Source organism: Canis aureus, chromosome 33, assembly GCF_053574225.1.
Source record: "Canis aureus isolate CA01 chromosome 33, VMU_Caureus_v.1.0, whole genome shotgun sequence".
NCBI lineage: Eukaryota > Metazoa > Chordata > Mammalia > Carnivora > Canidae > Canis > Canis aureus.
Window position 1 is genome coordinate 2,194,969 of NC_135643.1, and position 24,172 is coordinate 2,219,140.

Here is a 24,172-nt window from a genome sequence, read left to right on the forward strand (position 1 = left end):
ATGTCCATCGAAAGATAAATAGATAAAGAAAATGTGGTATATATATCTATATATCTATATATACACAATGGAATATTACTTAGCCATCAGAAAGGATGAATAACCACCATTTGCTTCGACATGGATGGAACTGGAGGGTATTATGCTGAGTGAAGTAAGTCAATCAAAGGAGGACAATCATTATATGGTTTCACTCCTACGGGGAATATAAGAAATAGTGAAAGGGATTATAGGGAAAAGGAGAGAAAATGAGTGGGAAAAATCAGTGAGGGTAACAAAACATGAGAGACTCCTAACTCTGGGAAACTAACAAGGGGTAGTGGAAAGGGAGGTGGGCTGGGGGATGGCGTGACTGGGTGATGGGCACTGAGGGGGCACTTGACAGTCTGAACACTGGGTGTTATACTATATGTTGGCAAATTGATGTCCAATAAAAAATATACATATTAAAAAATAAAGATGATATCAGAGGCAAAAAAAAATAAAATAAATAAAAATAAAATAAATAAAAAGACAGTAGAATACACGTTCTTCTCAAGCACATATGAAGTATTCTTCAGGATAGATCATATGTTAGGCCACAAAACAAGTCTGAATAAATTTAAGAAGGCTGAGTTGAGGGAGGCAAGATGGCAAATGAGTAGGGATCCTCGATACATCAGGTCCCCCAAACTTACCTAGATAACTTTCAAAACATCCTGAACACCTATGAATTCAACCTGAGATGTAAAGAGAGAACAGCTGGGCTGCTACAGAGAGAAAAGTGGTTGCTTCTGACAAGCCATTCTTCACTGGACAAAATGACTAGAAGAATTCACCACAAAAGAAAGAACTAGAAGTACTGCTCTCAGCCACAGACCTGCTAGATAAGGATTTAAGTATTATGTTAAAGATACAATTCAGAAGTACAATGATAAAATTACTGGTGGCTCTGGAGAAAAGCATAAAAGACTCTAGAGATTCTCATACTACAGAATTGAGATCTAATAAGGCATAAATTAAAAATACTTTAACTTAGATGAAGTCTAAACTGGATGCTCTAACTGCTAGGGTTAATGAGGTAGAAGAGATAGTGAGTGACACAGAAGATAAGTTGATGGGAAGGAAGACAGTTGAAGGAAAAAGAGAAAAACAACTAAGAATCCACGAGCAGAAGCTTCAGGAAATAAATGATAGCTTGAGAAGGAATAATATTCGTCTTATTGGGATTCCAAAAGATAGAGAGGACCACAACGTATATTTGAACAAATCATTGTTGAAAATTTCCTTAATCTGGGGAAAGAAACAGGCATTCATATCCAAGAGAGAAGAACCCCCCCAAATCAACAAAAACTGATCAACACTTCAACATTTAATTGTGAAGCTTGCACATTTCAAAGATCAAGAGAAAATTCTAAAAGCAGCCTGAGATAAGAGATTCTTTATTTTTAAAAATATTTTATTTAAAATAATATTTTATTAAAATGACACTAAATTCATATGTTTCAATAGTTACTCCGAACGTGAATGATCCTATCAAAAGATGCAGGGTATTGGACTGGATAAAAAAGCAAGACCCATCTATATGCTATCTAGAAGAGACTCATTTTAGACCTAAGGACATCTCCAGCCTGAAAATGAAGTGGTGGAGAACCATTTGCCATTCAAAGAGTCCTCAAAAGAAAGCTAAGGTGGCAATCCTCATATCAGATAAATGAGAGTTTACACCAAATACTGTAATAAGAGATGAAGAGGAACACTATTTCATACTTAAAGGGCCCATCCAACAAGAAGACCTAACAATTATGAATATTTATGCCCCTAATGTGGGAGCAGCCAAGTATACCAATTAATAAAAGTGAAGAGATACATAGACAATAATACATTAATAATAGGAGACTCCAACACAGTGCTCTTAGCAAAGGACAGACTTCTAAGCAGAACATCACCAAAGAAACAAGGGCCTTGAATAACACACTGGACCAGATGGATTTCACAGATATATATAGAACATTCCATCCTAATGCAACTAAATACACATTCTTCACAACTGCGTATGGAACTTTCTCCAGAATAGGCTACATACTGGGTCACAAATCAGGTCTCAACTGATACCAAAAGATTAGGATTATCCCCTGCATATTTTCAGACCACAGTAATTTGAAAGTAGAACTCAATCATGAAGAAATTTGGAAGGAATTCAAACATATTGAGGTTAAAGAGCATCCTACTAAAAGATGAATGGGTCAACCAGGAAATTAGAGAAGAATTAAAAAGATTCATAGAAACAAATGAAAATGAAAGTACAAGTATTCGAAATCTTTGGGATACAGCAAAAGCAGTTCTTAGAGGAAATATATTGCAATACAAGCATCCCTCAAAAAATTGGAAAAATCTCAAATACACAAGCTAACCTCGCACCTAAAGGAAATAGAGAAAGAACAGCAAATAAAGTCTATGCCAAGCAGAAGAAGAGAGATAACAAAGATTCGAGCAGAACTCAATGAAATAGAGACTACAGGAACTGTAGAATGGATCAACAAAACCAGGAGTTGGTTCTTTGAAAGAATTATAAGATAGATAAACCCCTAGCAAGCCTTATTAAAAAGAAAAGAGACTCAATAAAATCACAAACAAAAGAAATCACAACCAATACCAAGGAAATACAAAGAATTTTTAAAACATCTTATGAGCAACTATATGCCAACAAATTATGCAATCTGGAAGAAATGGATGCATTTCTGGAAACCTACAAATTGCCAAAACTGAAACAGGCCAATAGAAAACCTGAACAGGCAAATAACCAGTGAGGAAATTGAAGCAGTAATCAAAAGCCTTCTAAGGAACAAAAGTCCAGGGCCAGATGGCTTCCCAGGGGAATTCTACCAAACGTTTAAAGTAGAAATAATACCAATTCTACTAAAGCTGTTGTGAAGGATAGAAATGGAGGGAATACTTCCAAATTTATTCTACGAGGTCAAAATTACCTTGAACCCCAAACCAGACTAAGACCCCACCAAAAAGGAGAATTATAGACCAATATCCCTGATGAACATGGATGCAAAAATTCTCACCAAGTTGCTAGTCAATAGGATCCAACAATACATTAAGAAGATTATTCACGGGATCCCTGGGTGGCGCAGCGGTTTAGCGCCTGTCTTTGGCCCAGGGCGCGATCCTGGAGACCCGGGATCGAATCCCACGTCGGGCTCCCGGTGCATGGAGCCTGCTTCTCCCTCTGCCTGTGTCTCTGCCTCTCTCTCTCTCTCTGTGACTATCATAAAAAAAAAAAAAAAAAAGAAGATTATTCACCATGACCAAGTGGGATTTATCCCTGGGATGCAAGGGTGGTTCAACACTCATAAAACAATCAATGTGATAGATCACACCAACAAGAGAAGAAAACAAGACCACATGATCCTCTCAGTAGATGCTGAGAAAGCATTTGACAAAATACAGCATCCATTCCTGATCAAAACTCTTCACAGTGTAGGGATAGAGGGCACATTACTCAATATCTTAAAAGCCATTTATGAAAAGCCCACAGCGAATATCATTCTCAATGGGGAAACACTAATTTCTTTTCATTTAAACCCCTTCACTCACCTAAAGTAAGCTCCAGCTCCATTGTGAGGTCACTTGAGTTGTGTCTAAGCAAGGAGAAGGACGTGGACACGGAGACACCCTGCTCAGATGTTTCATCAAGAAAGCAGCTGCAGGGAACATATTGACTGGCAACCTCAGCTGCTAACTTTTGGCTCCACTGTGGCACTGATTCAGAGGCCAATGGGACTGGGGTTATCCTAGCCAATGACTGAACATATTAGTTCTAGGCAAGTGAGTCCTGTCAGATGCAGTTTTCATCTAAGAGGCAACTTTGGCATAAGGACCCCCAGATTCCTGGTCACAACTTTATAAAAATTGCACTGCAGGGTGAGCTCTTTCTAATCAGCCCTTCTTTCTCATTCTCCTTTCACAGATGTCAGATTTGCACTGTGGTCCGAAAACTCTTCCTGCCTTCTTCTGCTCCTTTCTCCTTTATACAGGCCTCTCCCCCATATCTTGCATGTCTAATCCTTCCTGATATTTGACTCTTAAAGGACCTGAACTGACACAGGGAGTAACTGCCCAAAACAGACAAATGGGAGATAGTTCTTGCTCCTTCATGTTAGAGTCCTGCTTTAGGTGGCCTGTTTGTAAAGATGTACCAGAATCTGGCCCACTCTTCTCTTATTTGCAGGACTTTTCCATTTAATTGTTGCACATTTAATTAAAAAAAACTTTTTTTTTAATGTTTTAAAGGCCTAAATACCCCCCACCATGTCCCCAAGGGCCTCCTTTTCCTAGACATTTTCCTCCTGCACAGAAGCCCTGCAGCTTCTATTCTATAATACTTCTTTCAGCCATTTCCAACTGGGGTAGCACTAATTGCTCTTTAAAAACAGGCCTTTTGTGAAATCAGTGCCAAACTTTCAGCTAACATTCTGTGAAAAAATTTGCTTCTACATTTATCAGGGATATTGGCTTATAATTTTCTTTTTGAGCAGTGCTCTTGTCTGGTTTTGCTATCAGGGTAATGTTGGCCTTATAAATGAGTTTGGAAGTGTTTGGTCTCTTTGTTTTGTGATAGTTTGAGAAGAATTGATAATACTTCTTTGATTATTTTGTAGAATTCCCTAGTAAAGCCATCTGTTCCTGGACTTTTCTTTGTTGGAATATTTTTGATTATGGATTCATTCTCCTTACTAGTTATTGGTCTTTTTTTCTGGTAAGTCTAGCTAAATGTGTCTATTTTGCTTAGCTTTTTGAAAAAAACCTTTAGTTTCAACGGTCTTTTCATTTGTCCTTCATATCTCTACTTCATTTGTTTTTGCCTTTCTTTTACTAACTTCAGGCTTAGTTTGTACTTTTTCTAGTCGTTGAGATTAGATAGGTTGTTTATATGAGAGCTCCTTTGTTTCTTAACATAGTCATTTATCCACTGTGAATTTCCCTCTTAAACTGCTTTTGCTGTATCCCTTAAGTTATGGAATATTGTATTTCCGTTTTCATTTGCATGAAGATAGTGTTTTTGTAAATTCATTTTTTTGTTATTTCAATTTACTTTTTTATTTTTTGAATGCGACTTTGCATATTTGCAATATATATATATTGAAGTTTGATTTCCTAGCATATACTATAACACTCAGTGCTCATCCTCTCAAGTGCCCTCTTCAGTGCCCATCACCCAGTCACCCCATCCCCCTGCCCACTTCCCCTTCCACTACCCTTTGTTCATTTCCCAGAATTAGGAGTCTCTAATGTTTTGTCACCTGCTCTAGGTTTTTCCACTCATTTTCCCTCCTTTCCCCTATAATCCCTTTCACTATTTCTTATATTCCCTGTATGAGTGAAACCATATAATAGTTGTCCTTCTCCGATTGACTTACTTCACCCAGCATAATACCCTCCAGTTCCATCCATGTAGAAGCAAATGGTGGATATTGGTCCTTTCTGATGGCTGAGTATTATTCCATTGTATACATAGACCACATCTTCTTTATCCATTCATCTGCCGATGGACACCGAGGCTCCTTCCACAGTTTCGCTATTGTGGACATTGCTGCTAGAGACATCGGGGTGCAGATGGTATAGCCACTCTGGAAAACAGTGTGAAGATTCCTCAAAGAGTTAAAAATAGAGCCACCCTATGATCCAGCAATTGCACTACTGGGTATTTATCCCAAAGATACAGATGCAGTGAAATGCCAGGACATCTGTAAATTCTTTTAATTTCTTCTTTGATTCAATTGTTGTTTAGTAGTATATAGTTTAATTTCCACATATTTGTGAAGTTTTCAGTGTTCTTCTTGTAATAGAAATTGATTTCTAGTTCATCTCACTATACCTGATATTATTTCAATATTCTTAAAATTTAAAAATGTTTTGTGGGGGTTTTTTATATTTATATATTTTTATATATATTTTTTATATTTGTCGACATATAACATTCAGTGTTATACCCATCATGTGCCCTCCTTAATAACCATCACCCAGTTACCCCATCCTCCCATTCTGCAACCCTTTGTTTGTTTTCCAGAGTTAGGAGTCTCTTATGGTTTGTCTTCCTCTCTATTTTCCCCCTCAGTTTGCCCCCTTCCCTATAGTCCCTTTCACTATTTCTTATATTCCAAATATGAGTGAAACCATATGATGACTGTCTTTCTCTGATTGACTTACTTCACTCAGCATAACACCCTCCAGTTCTATCTATGTTGACCCAAATGGTAGTAGGAATTCATCCTTTCTGCAGACTAATATTCCATTATATATATATATATATATATATATATATATATATATATATATATTAAACTGTCCTCAGGCCAGATGGAATAAAAAAAAGTATGGAATCACTCTAGCTGGGAACCAAACTGACAAAGTAAGGCAGGGACACGGGGAACAGTCACTGGATGAGGGGCTTGTTCATGGATGGAAAAACATCAGGAGGTCATGCTTGAGGTATCCTCCACAAGGGGCACCCTGCCTCTTAGGGCCTGGGTTGGGGGTTGGGGAAGGAGCTGTACTTTTGGCATCTCGTCCACCTCCTCCCTCAGCTGTTCCACCATAGGGCTCTTGAGATTCTGGGAGCTTGCCCAGACCATCCCAGGTCACCTGTGTCCCAAGGCCATGGTTCCCCAAAATACTCAACTAGCATGGTAGTGGGGAGGGACTAAGTCTATCTGGACTTCCTTCTGTCTTGAACATGTCTTTACCCCTTGATTACTGAGCTGCTATGGAGTTGGAGATGCTTTGCAATATTCCAAGACAGGACCATGCATCTGTTAGATTAACAAAAGTCAAGGTGAGGAGACAATGCTCACTATTGCAAAGAGCTTCCTGCATGAACAGAACACGCATACCTATTTAGGAAGTTAAGGCAAATCCAGGGGGACATAGGGTCTCAGGAAGTCACAATATATATATGTGTATATATATATATGTATACCATATCTTCTTTATCCATTCATCTGTCACAGGACATCGAGGCTTCTTCCATGGTTTGGCTATTGTCGACATTGTTGCTATAAATATTGGGGTTCGAGTGTCCCATTGTTTCACTACATCAGTGTCTTTGGGGTAAATACCCAGTAATGCAATTCCTGGGTCATAGGGTAGCTATACTTTTAACTTATTGGAGAACCTCCACACTGTTTTCCAGAGTGGCTGTACCAACTTGCATTATCACCAACAATGCAAGAGGGTTACCCTTTCACCCACATCCTCTCCAACATTTATGGTTTGCTGTCTTGCTAATTTTTGCCATTCTGACTGGTGTGAGGTGGTATCTCATTGTGGTTTTGATTTGTATTTCCCTGATGGCAAGTGACGTAAAGCATTTCTCATGTGCTTGTTGGCCATGTCTGTCTTCTTTGGAGAAATGTCTGTTCATGTCTTTTGCCCATTTCATGATTGGATTGTTGGTTTCTTGGGTATTGAGTTTGATAAGTTCTTTATAGATCTTGGATACTAAAAAAAAAAAAAAAAAAGATCTTGGATACTAGCCCTTTATCTGATGTGTCATTTGCAAATATCTACTCCCATTCTGTAGGTTGTCTTTTAGTTTTGTTGATTGTTTTATTTGCTGTCCAGAAGTTTTTATCCTGATTAAGTCTCAATAGTTCATTTTTACTTTTGTTTCCCTTGCCTTAATAGATGTGTCTTGCAGGAAGTTGCTGTGGCCAAGTTCAGAAGGTTGTTGCCTATGTTCTCCTCTAGGATTTGATGGATCCTTGTCTCATGTTTAGATATTTCATCCATTTTGAGTTTATCTTTGTGTCTGGTGTAAGGAAATGGTCCAGTTTTATTCTTCTGCCCATGGCTGTCCACTTTTCCCCATACCATTTATTGAAGAGACTGTCTTTTTTTCCAGTGGACAGTCTTTCCTGCTTTGTTGAAGATGAGATGACCATAGAGTTGAGGGCCTATTTCTGGGTTCTCTATTCTGTTCCATTGATCTGTGTGTCTGTTTTTGTGCCAGTACCACACTGTCTTGATGATCACAGCTTTGTAACACAGCTTGAAATCTGGCATTGTGATGCCCCCAGCTCTGGTTTTCTTTTTCAACATTCCTCTAGTTATTTGGGGTCTTTTCTGATTCCATAGAAATCTTAAGATTATTTGTTCCAACTGTGAAGAAATTCCACGGTATTTTGATAGGGATTGCATTAAACGTGTAGATTGCCCTGAGTAGCATAGACATTTTCACAATATTTATTCTTCCAATCCATGAGCATGGACTATTTTCCCGTCTCTTTACATCTTCCTCAATTTCTTTCAGAAGTGTTCTGTAATTTGTAGAGTATAGATCATTTACCTATTCGGGTTAGGTTTATTTTAGGTATTTTATGGTTTTGGGTGCAATTGTAAAATGGGATTGACTTTAATTTCTCTTTATCAGTCTCATTGTTAGTGTATGGAAATGACACTGATTTCTGGGCATTGATTTTGTATCCTGCCACATTGCCAAATTGCTGTATGAGTTCTAGCAATCTTGGGGTCGAGTCTTTTGGGTTTTCTATGTACAGTTTCACGTCATCTGAGGAGAGGGAGAGTTTGACTTCTTTACCAATTTGAATGCCTTTTCTTTCTATTGTCTGATTGCTGAGGCTAGGACTTCTAGCACTATGTTGAATAACAGTGTTGAGAGTGGACATCCCTGTCATGTTCCTGATCTTAGGGGAAAGGCTCCCAGTGTTTCCCCATTGAGAATGATATTCGCTGTGGGCTTTTCATAAATGGCTTTTAAGATATTGAGTAATGTGCCCTCTATCCCTACACTGTGAAGAGTTTTGATCAGGAATGGATGCTGTATTTTGTCAAATGCTTTCTCAGCATCTGCTGAGAGGATCATGTGGTCTTGTTTTCTTCTCTTGTTGGTGTGATCTATCACATTGATTGTTTTATGAGTGTTGAACCACCCTTGCATCCCAGGGATAAATCCCACTTGGTCATGGTGAATAATCTTCTTAATGTACTGTTGGATCCTATTGACTAGCAACTTGGTGAGAATTTTTGCATCCATGTTCATCAGGGATATTGGTCTATAATTCTCCTTTTTGGTGGGGTCTTAGTCTGGTTTTGGGTTCAAGGTAATTTTGACCTCGTAGAATAAATTTGGAAGTATTCCCTCCATTTCTATCCTTCACAACAGCTTTAGTAGAATTGGTATTATTTCTACTTTAAACGTTTGGTAGAATTCCCCTGGGAAGCCATCTGGCCCTGGACTTTTGTTCCTTAGAAGGCTTTTGATTACTGCTTCAATTTCCTCACTGGTTATTTGCCTGTTCAGGTTTTCTATTGGCCTGTTTCAGTTTTGGCAATTTGTAGGTTTCCAGAAATGCATCCATTTCTTCCAGATTGATAATTTGTTGGCATATAGTTGCTCATAAGATGTTTTAAAAATTCTTTGTATTTCCTTGGTATTGGTTGTGATTTCTTTTGTTTGTGATTTTATTGAGTCTCTTTTCTTTTTAATAAGGCTTGCTAGGGGTTTATCTATCTTATAATTCTTTCAAAGAACCAACTCCTGGTTTTGTTGATCCATTCTACAGTTCCTGTAGTCTCTATTTCATTGAGTTCTGCTCGAATCTTTGTTATCTCCCTTCTTCTGCTTGGCGTAGGTTTTATTTATTCTTTGTCTAGTTCCTTTAGGTGTGAGGTTAGCTATGTATTTGAGATTTTTCCAACTTTTTGAGGGATGCTTGTATTGCGATATATTTTCCTCTAAGGACCATTTTTGCTGTATCCCAATGATTTTGAATGGCTGTATTTTCATTTTCATTAGTTTCCATGAAACTTTTTAATTTTTCTCTAATTTCCTGTTTGACCTATTCATCTTTTAGTAGGATGCTCTTTAACTTCCATTTGTTTGAGTTCTTTACAAATTTCTTCTTGTGATTGAGTTCTAGTTTCAAAGCATTTCAGACTACAATGCTTTCTAAGAGATATTCTTAATGCTGTTGGTGTTCCACTCAGATCCCTTTTACCATCTGGGGTAGTAATGCCACAGATGTTCTGAGTATTATCCAGTAACCATTCACAGCTGCTCCTTCTCCAGAGCATTAGCTCTGGGAAAACAGAAACCTATGGAAGGCTTCACCACTACACTTCTTCTCCCTCACCTGCTCACCTGGGCCAGACCTCGGCCAATGGCCTGTTCAGGGCATAAGGGGCAAGCCCCCTTGCTTTAAGGTGCAAGTATTTTATAGTACAATTTATGTTTTAGAATTATGGAATCAGACTAAAGTGAGACTCCACTGAGTACATTCTTGCTTAACTTTTTCATCTGCTCTATTCTGCTTCCCTTGTTTTCTTTTTCCTAAGAATACTCACCTAATTAACCGCTTAAGAATCCCCATTTTGGGGGGATCCCTGGGTGGCTCAGTGGTTCAGCACCTGCTTTTGGCCCAGGGCGTGATCCTGGGGTCCCGGGATCGAGTCCCATGTTGGGCTCCCTGCATGGAGCCTGCTTCTCCCTCTGCCTATGTCTCTGCTTCTCTCTCTCTCTCTCTCTCTCTCTCTATATATATATATATATATATATACACACACATATATATGTATATATATTAATATATATGTGTATTAAAATATATATATATAATGAATAAATAAAATCTTTGGGGAAAAAAGAAAAAAAAAAAAAAAGAATCCCCATCTTGGGCCTGTCTCTAGGGAACTCAAAATAAGACCAAAGTTGGTAAAGAAAGTGTGCTTTAAGGATGGATTATGAAGTTAAATTGCTCACTAGCTGTGTGGTCATGAGTATGTAATGTAATAATAGCCCCTGGCATGCTGGAACAATGTGATTGCTAAAACTAACTGGAATGAGGTACAGGCGGAAGAGGAAGACTGCTATATTTCTATAGGATAATATATAGACCTCATCATAACCAAAACCCTGTAATAGACACTCAAAAAAATGATAAAGGAATCCAAACATTATACAAAATAAAATCATCAAATCACAAGGGAAGAGAGTGAAAGAAGAAAGGCAGAGAGAAGAACTTCAAAAATAGCCAGGAGACAAGTAACAAAGTGGCAATAAGTATATATCTATCAATAATTACTCTAAAAAGACTAAATATTCCAATCAAAAGACATCGAGCGACTGTATTAAAAAATGACATATCTATATGATGCCTACATGACACTCACTTTAGATATAAAGACACAGGCTAAAAGTGAAAGGATGGAAAAAGATATCCTATACAAATGGAAGCAAACATTAAGCTGGAGTGGCAATACTTATTCAGACAAAATAGACTTTTAAGAAAAGACTGTAATTAAACAAAGAAGGGCATACACAGTGATAAAGGGGCCAATCTAATAAAAGGATATAACAATTGAAAATATCTCTGTACCCAACACAGGAGCACCTAAATATATAAAGCATACATTAATAGATATAAAGGGAGAAATTGACAGTAATACAACAATCATAGCAGAATTTAACACTGTATTTACATCAATGAATAGATCATTCAAACAGAAACTGAGGGTTGCTGGAGGGGAGCGGAGTGGGGGGGCATCTGGTAACAGGATGATGGGCATTAAGGAGGGAACTTGATGTAATGAGCACTGGGTGTTATATGCAACTAATGAATCACTGAATTCTACCCCTGAAACTAATAATATACTATATGTTAACTAAATTGAATTTAAACAAAATTTTTTAAAAAGTAAGTTTAATAAAGAAACAATGGCTTTGAACAAAACATTAGACTACATGGTCTTAACAGATATGTATAGAACATTACAACCAAAAATAATAGAATGTATGTTCTTTTCAAGTGCACATTGAACATCCTCCAGGTTATATCACATATCTTTATAAACTTAAGAAGATTGAAATCATATCAAGCAACTATTTTGACAACAGTATAAAACTACAAATCAATTACAGGAAGAAAAGTGGAAAAACTCAAATACATAGAAGCTAAACAACATGCTATTAAACAACCAATGGATCAACCAAGAAATCAAAGAGGAAATTTTAAAAATACCTTCTTAAGACAAATGAAAATGGAAACACAATTATCCAAAATTTGGGGGATGCAGGAAAAGTAGTTCTAAGAGGAAAGTTTATGGGATGCCTGGATGGCTCAGTGGTTGAGCGTCTGCCTTTGGCTTAGGTTGTGATCCCGGGTCCTGGGATCGAGTTCTGCATCAGGATCCCCACTGGAAGTCTGCTTCTCCCTCTGCCTATGGTCTCTGCTTCTCTCTGTGTGTCTCTCATGAATAAATAAATAAAATATTTTTTAAAAGAAGAGGAAATTTTACAATAATACAGACCTACCTCAAGAAATAAGGAAAATCTCAAGAATCTCAACCTAACCTTACACACCTAAAGGAACTAGAAAAAGAAGGGCAAACAAAGCCCAAAGTTAGTAGAAGTAAGGAAATAATAAATATTAGAGTGAATAAATAGAGACTAAAGAAAGAAAAGATCAATGACACTAAGAACTGCCTCTGAAAAGATAAGTAAAATTGAAACAAACAAACAAACATAACTTTAGCCAGAATCATTGAGAGAAAAGAGTGAGGGCTTAAAAAAATAAAATCAGAAATGAAAGAAGGGAAATTACAACCAACATCACAGAAACACAAAGTTTATAAGAGACTACTACAAAAGGATAATAACAAACTACCACAAAGAGGGACTAAGAAAACAATCCCATTTACAGTTGCATCACAAAGAAGAAAATACCTAAGAATAAGTTTAACCAATGAGATGAAAGACCAATACTCTGTACTATAAGACATTAATGAGGGTGACAGAACATGAGAGACACCTAACTCTGGGAAATGAACAAGGGGTGGTGGAAAGGGAGGTGGGCAGGGGGTTGGGGTGACTGGGTGATGGGCACTGAGGGGGGCACTTGATGGGATGAGCACTGGGTGTTATGCTATATGTTGGCAAATTGAACTCCAATAAAAAAAATATACAAACCCCCTCCCCCCAAAAAAACTAAAAAAAAAAAAAAAGATATCATTCCATTAAAAATAAGGCATTAGTGAAAGAAATTGAAGATGACACAGATAAATGGAATGACATACCATGCTCATTGATTGGAAGAATTAATATTGTTAAAATGACCATACTAGGGGATCCTTGGGAGGCTCAGCAATTTAGCACCTGCCTTCGGCCCAGGACATGATCCTGGAGTTCCGGGATTGAGTCCCACATCAGGCTCCCTGCATGGAGCCTGCTTCTCCCTCTGCCTGTGTCTCTGCATCTCTCTCTCTCTCTCTATGTCTATCATGAATAAATAAATAAAATCTTTAAAAAAATAAAATAAAATGACCATACTATCCAAAGCAATTTACATATTTAATCCAATCTCTACCATAATACCAATAGCAATTTTCACAGAACTAGAAGAAATAATCCTAAAATTTGTGAAGAACTACAAATAACCTTGAAGAACCAAAGCAAGCTTGAGAAAAAAGAATGAAATTGGAGGTATCATAATTCCAGGTTTCAAACTATACTACAAAGCTGTAGTAATCAAAACACTGTGGTATTGGCACAAAAATAGACAGTTCAATGAAACTGAATAAAGAGCCCAGAATTAAAGCCATACTTATATTGTCAATTAATCTATGAAAAAGGAGGCAAGAATATATAATGGGGAAAAGATGGTCTCTTTACAAATGGTTCTGGGGAAATCGGATAGCTGCCTGACATAGAATAAAACTAGACTGCTTTCTTATACCACATACAAAAATAAACTCAAAAGGGATTAAATACCTGAATGTGAGACCTGAATTCATAAAATTCCTAAAAGAAAACATAGGCAGTAAGCTCTTGGACATTGGTCTTAGCAATATTTTTTGGATCTGTCTCTTCAGGCAAGGGCAACAGAAGAAAAAGTAAATAATTAAGATTATATCAAACTAAATAGCTTTTTCACATTGAAGGAAACCATCAACAAAATCAAGTGCAACCAACTAAATGGGAGAAGATATTTTCAAATGATATATATCTGTTAAGGGGTTAACATCCAAAGTATATAAAGAACTCATACAGCTTAACATAAAAAAATCCCAACAATCTGATTAAAAATGAGCAGAGAATCTGAATAGACATTTTTCCAAAGAAGACATATAGATGGCTATCAGACAAATGAAAAGATGCTCAACATCATTAATCATCAGGTAAATGCAAATTAAAACCACAGAGAGGGATGCCTGGGTGGCTCAGCTGTTGAGCATCTGCCTTTGGCTGAGGGTGTGATCCTGGATTGCTGGGATTGAGTCCCACATCAGGCTCCCTGCATGGAGCCTGCTTCTCCCTCTGCCTGTGTCTCTGCCTCTGTGTGTGTGTGTCTCTCATGAATAAATAAATAAAATCTTTAAAAATACCCACAATGAGATATCATCTCACATATGTCAGAATGGCGAGTATTAAAAAGAAAAAAAAAAGATAAGAAATAACACGTGTTGCCAAGGATGTGGTGAAAAAGGAACCTTTGTACACTATTGGTGGGAATTCAAATTGGTGCAGCCACTGTGGAAAACAGTATGGAAGTTCCTCAAAAAATTAACAGAACTACCATGCAATCCAGCAATTCCATTTTGGATATTCACCCAAAGAAAATAAAAACACTAATTTGAAAAAAAAATATGCACCCTTATGTTTATTGAAGTATTATTTACAATAGCCATAATATGGAAGCAACCTAAATGTCTTTTGATACATGAATGAAGAAGATGAATGAAGAAGATGAAGATATATGTATCCATATGTATATCTTCATATATATATACACAATATAATATTATTCAGCCATAAAAAAGAATGACATCTTGCCATTTGCAATATGTATAGACAGCAGTTATTATGCTGAGTGAAATAAGTCAGAGTAAGATAAATACTGAATGATTATACTTATGTGTGGAATCTAAAAAACAAAACAGAAACCAACTCGTAAATACAGAGAACAACCTGGTGGTTTCCAGAGGGGTGAGGAAGAGGGGCCAAATAGGTGAAGGGAATTAAGAGGTACAAATTTCCAATTACAAAATTTAAAAATCACAGGGATGTAATACACTGCGTGGGGAATATAGTCAATAATACATCATAATTTTACGTGGTGACAGGTGACAGCTACACTTACCATGGTAAGCATCTTATAATATATATGTGTCAAGTCACTATGTTGGACACCTGTAACTAATATAATATTGTATGTCAATTATACTTCAATGTTAAAAAATTAAAATAAAAGACTCCCTATCTTCTGCAGATGAAAGGCTGAACAGGGCCAGGGCTAGCATGAAACAAATGAAGCGCCTAGGGCACGAAATCTTAGGACACACTCTAATTTGTGGTTCTTCCAGTGCAAGGCCAATGTCTCAATGACCCTGAGAATAAGAACTTCCTTAAATTTTGTACCTTAGGTGCTTCATTTGTCTCACTCTAGTCTTTTTTTTTTTTTAAAGAATTTTTTTAAATTTTTATTTATTTATGATAGTCACAGAGAGAGAGAGGCAGAGACATAGGCAGAGGGAGAAGCAGGCTCCATGCACTGAGAGCCCGACGTGGGATTCGATCCCGGGTCTCCAGGATCGCACCCTGGGCTAAAGGCAGGCGCCAAACCACTGCGCCACCCAGGGATCCCTAACAGACAGAACTTCAGAGAAGGCTGAATTTCCAGCCTGGTAAAAAAAAAAAAAAAAAAAAAAAAATCCTACACCAAAGTTCTGGCCCTAATAGAAGAGAAGTAAGACCTTGAGATTTGGAATAGTGATATCTGGGGAGATGGACTTGAGATATTTGAATCTCCTGATCCTCTGAGCCCTCTGGGTTTGCAGAAATACTTCTCTCATCCCTTCTTAGAAGGCAGAGCTCCCTCTCTTCCTTGAATATTATGCAGAAACCTCAAATGAGACACGTGTCTAGTAAGTCACATGCTTTCTTCAGCATCTGTACCCCCACTTAATCTCCTGTCCACTAGACCTATGATTAGGGGGTCAAAACTTAGCAGAATCCTCCTGAGTAAGTGCTGGATCTGTCAAAATATATGGGAGATGTCAAATGAGTTGAAAGACTTGGCTAACATTCAGTCTGGAACTAGAAAATCCTACCTTGGAATGGATCCTGAGGGTGCTGGGCCTGCTTGGGGGAGAACTATGAATCCAGATAAGAAAAAGTTGGTCATAATGAGGGCATTCTCCCTTGATATAGGACTTAGATCCTTGGAAAGGACCCTGATTAATAGTGCTGGGGTGGCTTTTGGAAGCTTAGTATTAGTGATGGCCCATGTTGAATGAAGTAGAGATGCCAGAATTGCCTAGATAGACTATTGAGGAAGGGATCATGCTAACATGGATCTACTGCATAAGACTTGACCACAATCTACTCTATGAGAGCTAATCATGGACCTCAGTAGAGCCTATAGGACACTGTTTAACAAGATGTTAATGAATGCTCTGGTGAGAGGGCACTAGCATTGATGAAAAACTATACTCTGTGGCCTGGAACTGGCAGTAAGGGAAGTGATTATGGAATTAGGCTCCCTGAAAGCAATGGGGATGATAGAATCCCAGAAGAGCAGAGGCCAACTGGCCACATTTAACCCTCTTAACAAGGTGGGCATTATGGCCATGATGGGCAAAAAGTTTGGATGACCACTAGGGTGGCCTGACCTACAGTCATCTATGGAGATGGGCTCATTAAAAATGTCATTCCTAGAGCAACCCACAAGTAAACTTAATATAGATAATACAAAACAATCAGGAATGCATAATATGAGCAAAAGTATGATATCAGTTACCCCAGCGGGCAATTATGATCTCTTGCTACCATTTTCATAATTACACCCTGGTTAATTAGTAGTTAAGTTCGTTACCCCAAATGATATATCTTTTTCTTCCAGGTGGGACAGGGGCTTCTGTCCTTATATTAGGGATATACACCTGCTCATAGACGCACACTTTCATGTTTGCATGGGTCCACATGCCTACCACCATGTTTATGTAAATCCACTAAGGCTGTTTCCTTGCCTTGGTACTACCAATCAATTTTTCTTCACACACTTTCCCAATCTGTGAAATTTACTCTAATTTACCACTAGATTGGAAGTGAATGTGTTTCTTTTCTGTTCTCCACAAGTCTCTGAGCAGACAGACAATACTCAGAGTGATGATATCAGATAGAAACTAAGGTTATGTTATGTTAATGTAAGTTTGAATGTTTAGATAGTTATTTAAACAAGATTTCTTTTAGGAATGTTTGGTCTGACTCTCACTGCATCTCCTTTTTGATGCTTAACACATTTATGTTTATGAGGATATACCCCCTTGATTGGCAAAGAGATGGCAATGATTGAGGCAGAAGTTCAAATGTATGACTAGCACTTGACAGACCATAATCTAAGCATGCTTGTATACTCCAAAATTTAGGGTCATTCCCTTTATTTTTCTTACCAGAAAGTGAATTAGGCTTCCTGCTAACGGGTACCTCCAAGAGTCCCATTCCTGCTGGCAGACAGAAGGCATCCAGGGCCTGATTCAGCACATTTGTGGTAAGAACTTTGAGCCAAATTAAGAGCCTCCTTTTGAAATGGGGGCCAGAGGGGACTTCCAAATGCTTTCCTGAGGTTGCTCAGTGTCCTTAGCTAATTATACCGTCCTCCCAAATATGTAAAAGAGGAAGTAGATCCATGCAAAAAGAGTGGGATTCCCCTTTTGGTTCGCAGTGGTTTTTAAAAACTTTATTCTAAACATAATATTCATTCTTCCCCAATTCTTCTGCTTTAATCCTTCCTGACTCTTTCCTCTTTTGAAATAAACAAGGTATGATAGCATTTATGAGTCCTCCCTGTCCAGTGTTTAGATCACTCAGCAACCATCTTGGTGTGTACAGTATTTATCACCCATGCCCCTGCTGCTTGGGGTCTTGGAAGGGAGCTAAGATGGCAGGGGCTGGGGTAAGAGCTTTCTGAGGAATTTTGTGATGTGGCCCTATGGCACTTATTTTAACTGAATACTCTCAGAGAGGACAATATTTCTGGCTGCTGGACTAATCAGAGAGCTGCAGGGATGTTCAGTTGGCCTGAAAAGTTCAACAGTTCAAGCTCTGTCTGCCCTAAATGTCTCACCTTTTAATCCAGGATCCTATATTCTTGACTATAAATACAAAATAAAAACTTAAGAAGGGTGGGTAGCTTGATCCTGAGAAGACTCAAAGGGCTTGCCTGATGAAACCAACCAGCTTCTACCAGAGTTGAAACTACCAAGCAGATTTCCTGCAAGACTATTTCTTGCAGAATGCAAGCCTCTTGGTGTTTAGATGTTCTTTTTGTGACCCTGCTGACCTCTAGATCAAATACACCCAAACAAAAAGTCCCCAAACACTTATTTCTAGAACATCACCCTCCCAACACAGACTTCCGAGCACAGTGGGTTCAGGGACACTGAGTAAGGGCTTTTCTGCTCCTTTCATCGACCCTCAAAGTCCAGTCTTTGGGACAGAATTCTCTATACCCAAAACCAACAGGCTGCTCTGTGAGGTCCTTAGACTTTGACCAAGTTGGCCCCATATCTACCACTCAAGTTTGCAAATGTTTCTACCTGGTTTTGTGCTTCCAAAAATCCTGCAAAGAGGCCTGCTTGATAATCAAAGAATGTATTTCTTATAAAGGAAAATTTCAGAGCTGTTATGTAGCCTGAATAAGACTGGCTCTGCACCTTCAGTACTCAGCATCTAGCTCCATTTCTCCAACCCCCAATGGATTCAGTTGCTATAGGAGTGACTATTAGCTAACAGGAGAGCCTTCCCCTTTCATCCATTATATGAATATTTCTCCTTCAATTTCTGCATCAATACTAACATTTGCATTGAGTTCACCTGTTTCCCACCTGCATTATTCTAATTAAATTGATTCCCACAACCATGTAAAGTTATAAGTCAGAAAGATGTTAATCTGTCATTAACTTCTTTATGAAAAAAAAAATAAGTACTTGCTCACAGTAACACAAGTTGTGCAGCTAGAATTCTAAGTCTGGCATACTCATTTCAAATTCAGGATTCTTCCCACTGTTTTGTGCTATTTTTAAAAAAGATTTTATTTATTTATTCATGAGAGACAGAGAGAGAGAGAGAGATTGAGAGAGAGAGGCAGAGACACAGGCAGAGGGAGAAGCAGGCTCCATGAAGGGAGGCCAACATGGGACTTGATCCTGGGTCTCCAGGACCTGGGCTGAAGGTGGTGCTAAACTGCTGAGCCACCCAGGCTGCCCACCCCCCGCCCCCACTGTTTTATGCTATTTTACCAGATCTAGAGGACCTCTTCCAAGGTGTTTTATCTTTTAAAAATAAATTTAAAGTTAGTTGTATGCAACTGATGAATTATTGAACTCTATATCTGAAACTAATGATGTTATATGTTGGCTAACTGAATTTAAAATTTTTACAAAATTTAAAAACATTAAAAAAAATAAAAGCTATTTTTTCCTATGGTACTTACAAAAGATACCTTTAGAATTATGGAGTCCACTCTTGGCCTCTTCCAAAACACCAGTTTCAGCCTTTATCATATTTTTTGATCCTTGAGATAAGATCCACATAGTCTTTTTCTGTCACAGGAAGACTGCTCAGTTATATATCTTTTTTGGTGAAGAAAACAATATCATCTCTGCTCTTGATGTCTATGAAGTTCTTCCCTTCCTTCCAACCCCTACCCTGCCTCTTCTACTAAAACATGTCTTCTATATAACATAGATGACAAACTTGTGGGAGTTGGACTTGCCTTTCCATGTTCTATTTCTCTTTCTAGATCACCCACGTGGACAAACTGAACTAAACATGAAATCCAATGTGAGGATAGGATACACTAGAGCTGTACTTGGAGACAAGAACCATACCAATTATACTATTTCTGGCTTCAGCATTGTAATAAATAGCTGGGATATCTTCACAGCATATAATGATCCCCTTTTCTCTTGAAACTGTCTCTTCTTCCCAGTTTAGGGATGAGATCCTGGAAGCCATATTTATGTTACATAATTGTGTCTCCCTAGCATTAGTTGAGGTTGGGTAGACCTCATCTAATCCAAAAAGGATCAATCAGATGCCCTCCAAGGACATGGAATTAAGTCAGCATGTTAGTGACTGGATAGAAATGTAACTCGTAGGCTTAAGTGTGGGGTGGCTGTATTCTATCAATAGCCTAGGAGAGCAGACAAAAATTATCTGAATACAAAGAAACAGAGATGGGACATTTCTGGCAGTTTACCAGACTTAGATTCCTGTCACTTTCTGAGGCCCAGCTGCCTTCTTAACCTTAGAGTCTGTTCAATATCGTCCTTCTTTTAAAAAAAAATAGTTAAGGTTGGTTTACTTACACTAGAGAGTCATAACTTACAGAGCTGGTTACATTCAACTATAAGCTTCCTCTTTATCTTGATTTCTCATTCTCTTGAATTTCTGCCAGGATCTGGAGTAGGTAACTTACAGGAAATTGATTTTTGCCCATGTGTTTATCCCAGTTTCCTTCCTGCCTACTTCTCTTCCCCACCCTCCAAGCCACATCTTCTTTTTGACATTGTTCTTTCAACCACTCCCAGTGCCAGGTGTAACTCCCATTTTCCCTGTAAACTTTCCTTTAAACTTCACAGCAAATAGGCTACTTCCATAGTTTCTTCCTCTAATTAAAATCTGGAGATACTAATTTCTTGGTCATCCAATTGAGAAGAACCTGCCTATTCTCCCAGAAGACCTCCAAATTTGTCATGAAACTCCGTGACAATGTCCTGGTTCTACCCTGTACAGACAGGATCTTCAGCCATCCCTATAGACTCCCTCAGGTACTTGTCATTATTGCTATTATCTTATGAAACCTCCCCCAAATTTTCAAATGTACACGACTCATTTAGGATTTGGGAACCTGGATATGGTCATACTCTTTGACTTGACTCCTATCATCTTAAGCATATTTACCATCCATATCACTATCCCATCCTCTGTTCTAGTCTGGTTTTGACTATGCAGGGCCTTTATTTAACACCCTGTTTTGGCAGACACTGTTGGTTGCCTGCCCAGTAGGCACCCACTTTCCTTATTGTTTCTTCTTTCAATTGAATCTGAATATATCAGATCAATACTCAGTTATCCAGCCTCCTGGGCTACTAGCTATAGATGGCTAAGTGACCCAGTTATGGCCAAGGAGACATAAGGCAGTTTTTGGGAAATTATATCTTAACTGATAAAGGAAAGAGGCCAGTGAAGGGAACCTGAACCTTCTTTTCTACTTTTGACTTTGTCATGTGAAGATAACTGCAGTCATTTCATAGCTCTGACTAATAGCTCTGATGGACATCAGAGGATGGTAGAAAAGACAGAAAACTCTGTAGTTCTCAATGACATTCTTGAGCTTCCAAACCAGCATTGCAACCAGCTACTTCTGGATTTCTTATTACTTGAGAAAAGTACACTCCAAATATTTGTCACTTTTAGATCAGTATCTCTGATATTTGTAGTTGAAAGCAACTTGACGCACTACTGGGACACCAAGAAGCTTATTGGGAAACAAAGGAAAAGTATGAGTTCTTGCCTTTGAGAAGTTTAGTGAGGAGGTAGCCATACAAATTAAAGGTACATTATATTTGCTAGATAGTAGCGAACTATACTGTTAAGTTCTAACATAACAGAGTGTGTGTCTCTTGTTTGTTGTATCCATAAAGAATATAGTAGATGCTTAATAAAACTGAACAAAAGGAAACAAAAACTCAACTTGGGTGCCTACATGTATATAAACACGCATTGACTTTATGACTTGTTTTGGGTGAGAGAAGGTATAAATTTGTGTTGAAATAGGAAGGCACTGAGGGGGGCACTCAATGGGATGAGCACTGGGTGTTATATGTTGGCAAATCAAACTTCAATTAAAAATACTAAAAAAAGAAATAGGAAGAATCTGCATTCTATGTTAGAACTCTTTAAGGAAGGCATGTGTATGAGTGATTGAGTGTGTGTGTGTGTGTGTGTGTGAGAGAGAGAGAGAGAGAGAGAGAGAGAGAGAAACAGACAGATGGACAGACCAACCCAGTGCCCAATTTCCACTGAATGAAACTGGTTTTCCAGGTGTGATATAGTTTTCCAGTTGTTAATCAGGCCATATCATAAACTAATTAAAATTTTTTGTGTTAACAAACATAAGTATCTCTAACACAAAGTTTGAATTAAGTGAAAATGCTACATTCTAGTGACAATTTTTAGAAAGCATCCAGCTAGATAAAATTAATACGGCATATTCTTAGGTTCCCACATCTTAGCCAGATTAATATGCCAATGGTTTCAGTATGTGGTCTACTTTATTGCTGTAAAATTTTAGTGCTATTGACTTCACTTATGTTAGATAAAAATTTTTTAAAGGAGAAGATAAGAATTAGGCATTATTCATATTAAATATTGAAATACCATTCTTTTAACCTAATTATAAGGGGGAGAATATTTGTGTTGAGAAGATATATAAGTATTTAAAAATATATCCATAAGTACAACTGGAATCTCAAATGCCGGTCTGAGTAATAGTTCTATGCATTGCTCTCCAAACACCAAAATTTTCAATATGGATATAATACATAAGCTCTTTTAGTTCAGTGTGCCATGGAGCTCAAGTGTGGCACATGTATGGGGAAATAAAAGCATCAAGAACACTGAAGTCTTACAATAGAGGAGGTTAGAAATACAAATGTTAAAGTGCTAATTTCCCAAAGTAAAGGTTTCTTTAATTTATAAGAAAAACACTTAATTATATACAATCATAGTGATGTATAGTAACTTAATATATCTGCCTCTTTATCAGCTATTTGCAAATTATAAAGCACTGTAAAACAGTGGTTAACTAGGATGCACTAAGGGGCTGTGACACAGGCACCAGAAGTCTCTGCTACTGAACTTTGTCCTAGATTGTGCTGGGCTCTGGAGATATTTATTACTTGGTCTCAGGATTCTGTTACATTCTTATAAAGTATTGAGGACTCCAAAGAACTTTTATGTGGGTTGTATCTATTGACATTTCCTATACTGAAATTGAAACTGTACCTCTTGATAACAGGCATACATTTGTGAAAGAAGGGCAAATAAAGTTATATTTTCTTCCATTCAAATTTATCAGCCTCCCACAGGGCTTCCCTAAATGAGGCCTCTGCTCTTAATTTGTGGGAGGAAACCAATAGTGGCTACATTTCAAATGGATGGACCATATTGCATCCTGGAAGACAACACTGCACTCAAGCTACCAATCACATTTAGGATTTGAAAATCAGTGCCTTTGGAGATGTACTGGCTTTAACCAAGATCTAAATACCCAAGGGATTTGAACTATCCCTTCCCTAATTATGCACTGGGTATCCTCTCCATTTCTATCTTGAAGTGATTAAAAAGGTGATAACCAAAATAACTTCATTAGTAAATTGTATTTAGTTCAAACTTAAGGTGAACACAGAAAATATAAATGCCTTAGCCCTAAGAAACAGTCTGGAAAAAAAAAAAACAGTCTGAGGCAAACCTTACACACAAATATATGGCTGGAAGTGAAGCAGGACAATAGGGAAAGAAATATAATTCATTATGATACATTATGAAGCAAACTATAACTTCATAAAACACACAAAGGTTGCTTGGACACAACGGACATCTCTGAGAAGTTCATATGAAGGGTGCCACTGGGTCTTGGAAACTTCTGGTAGTAGATCAGGAGAGGGATGTTGAATTTGTTAGCTCCCTTCCATTTTCTGTCTCTTTTTCTATTAAGTATTTTTTAAAATTCCAATTAGTTAACATACAGTGTAATATTAATTTCAGGTGTAGAATTTAGTGATTCAACATTACATATAACACCTGGTGCTGAACTCCTAAATCCTCATTACTGATTCACCCAACCCCCCACACACCTCCCCTCCGGTAACCATTGGTTTGTTCTCTATAGTTAACAGTCTGATTTTTGGTTTTCCTTTCTTTCTATTTAAAAAAATTTTTTTTAAAGATTTTATTTATTTATTCATGAGAGACACAGAGAGAGTCTGCCAATGCAGGGGCATTGGCAGAGGAAGAAGCAGGCTCCTCACATGGAGCCTGATGCAGGACTTGATCCTGGGACTCCAGGATCATGCCCTGAGCAGAAAGCAGACACTCAACCAC

The 24,172-nt window shown here is 37.9% G+C and overlaps 1 long non-coding RNA gene across 2 annotated transcripts in view; it reads left to right on the plus strand.

Annotated features, from left to right (window-relative positions):
• The window catches only part of LOC144304131 (uncharacterized), a 138,936-nt gene that overhangs the window by 55,899 nt on the left and 58,865 nt on the right, over positions 1 to 24,172 (plus strand). For both annotated transcript variants that reach the window (XR_013371096.1, XR_013371097.1), the window contains exon 4: positions 17,458 to 17,552. This is a non-coding gene — a long non-coding RNA (uncharacterized LOC144304131). The remainder of the gene's footprint in view (positions 1 to 17,457; positions 17,553 to 24,172) is intronic.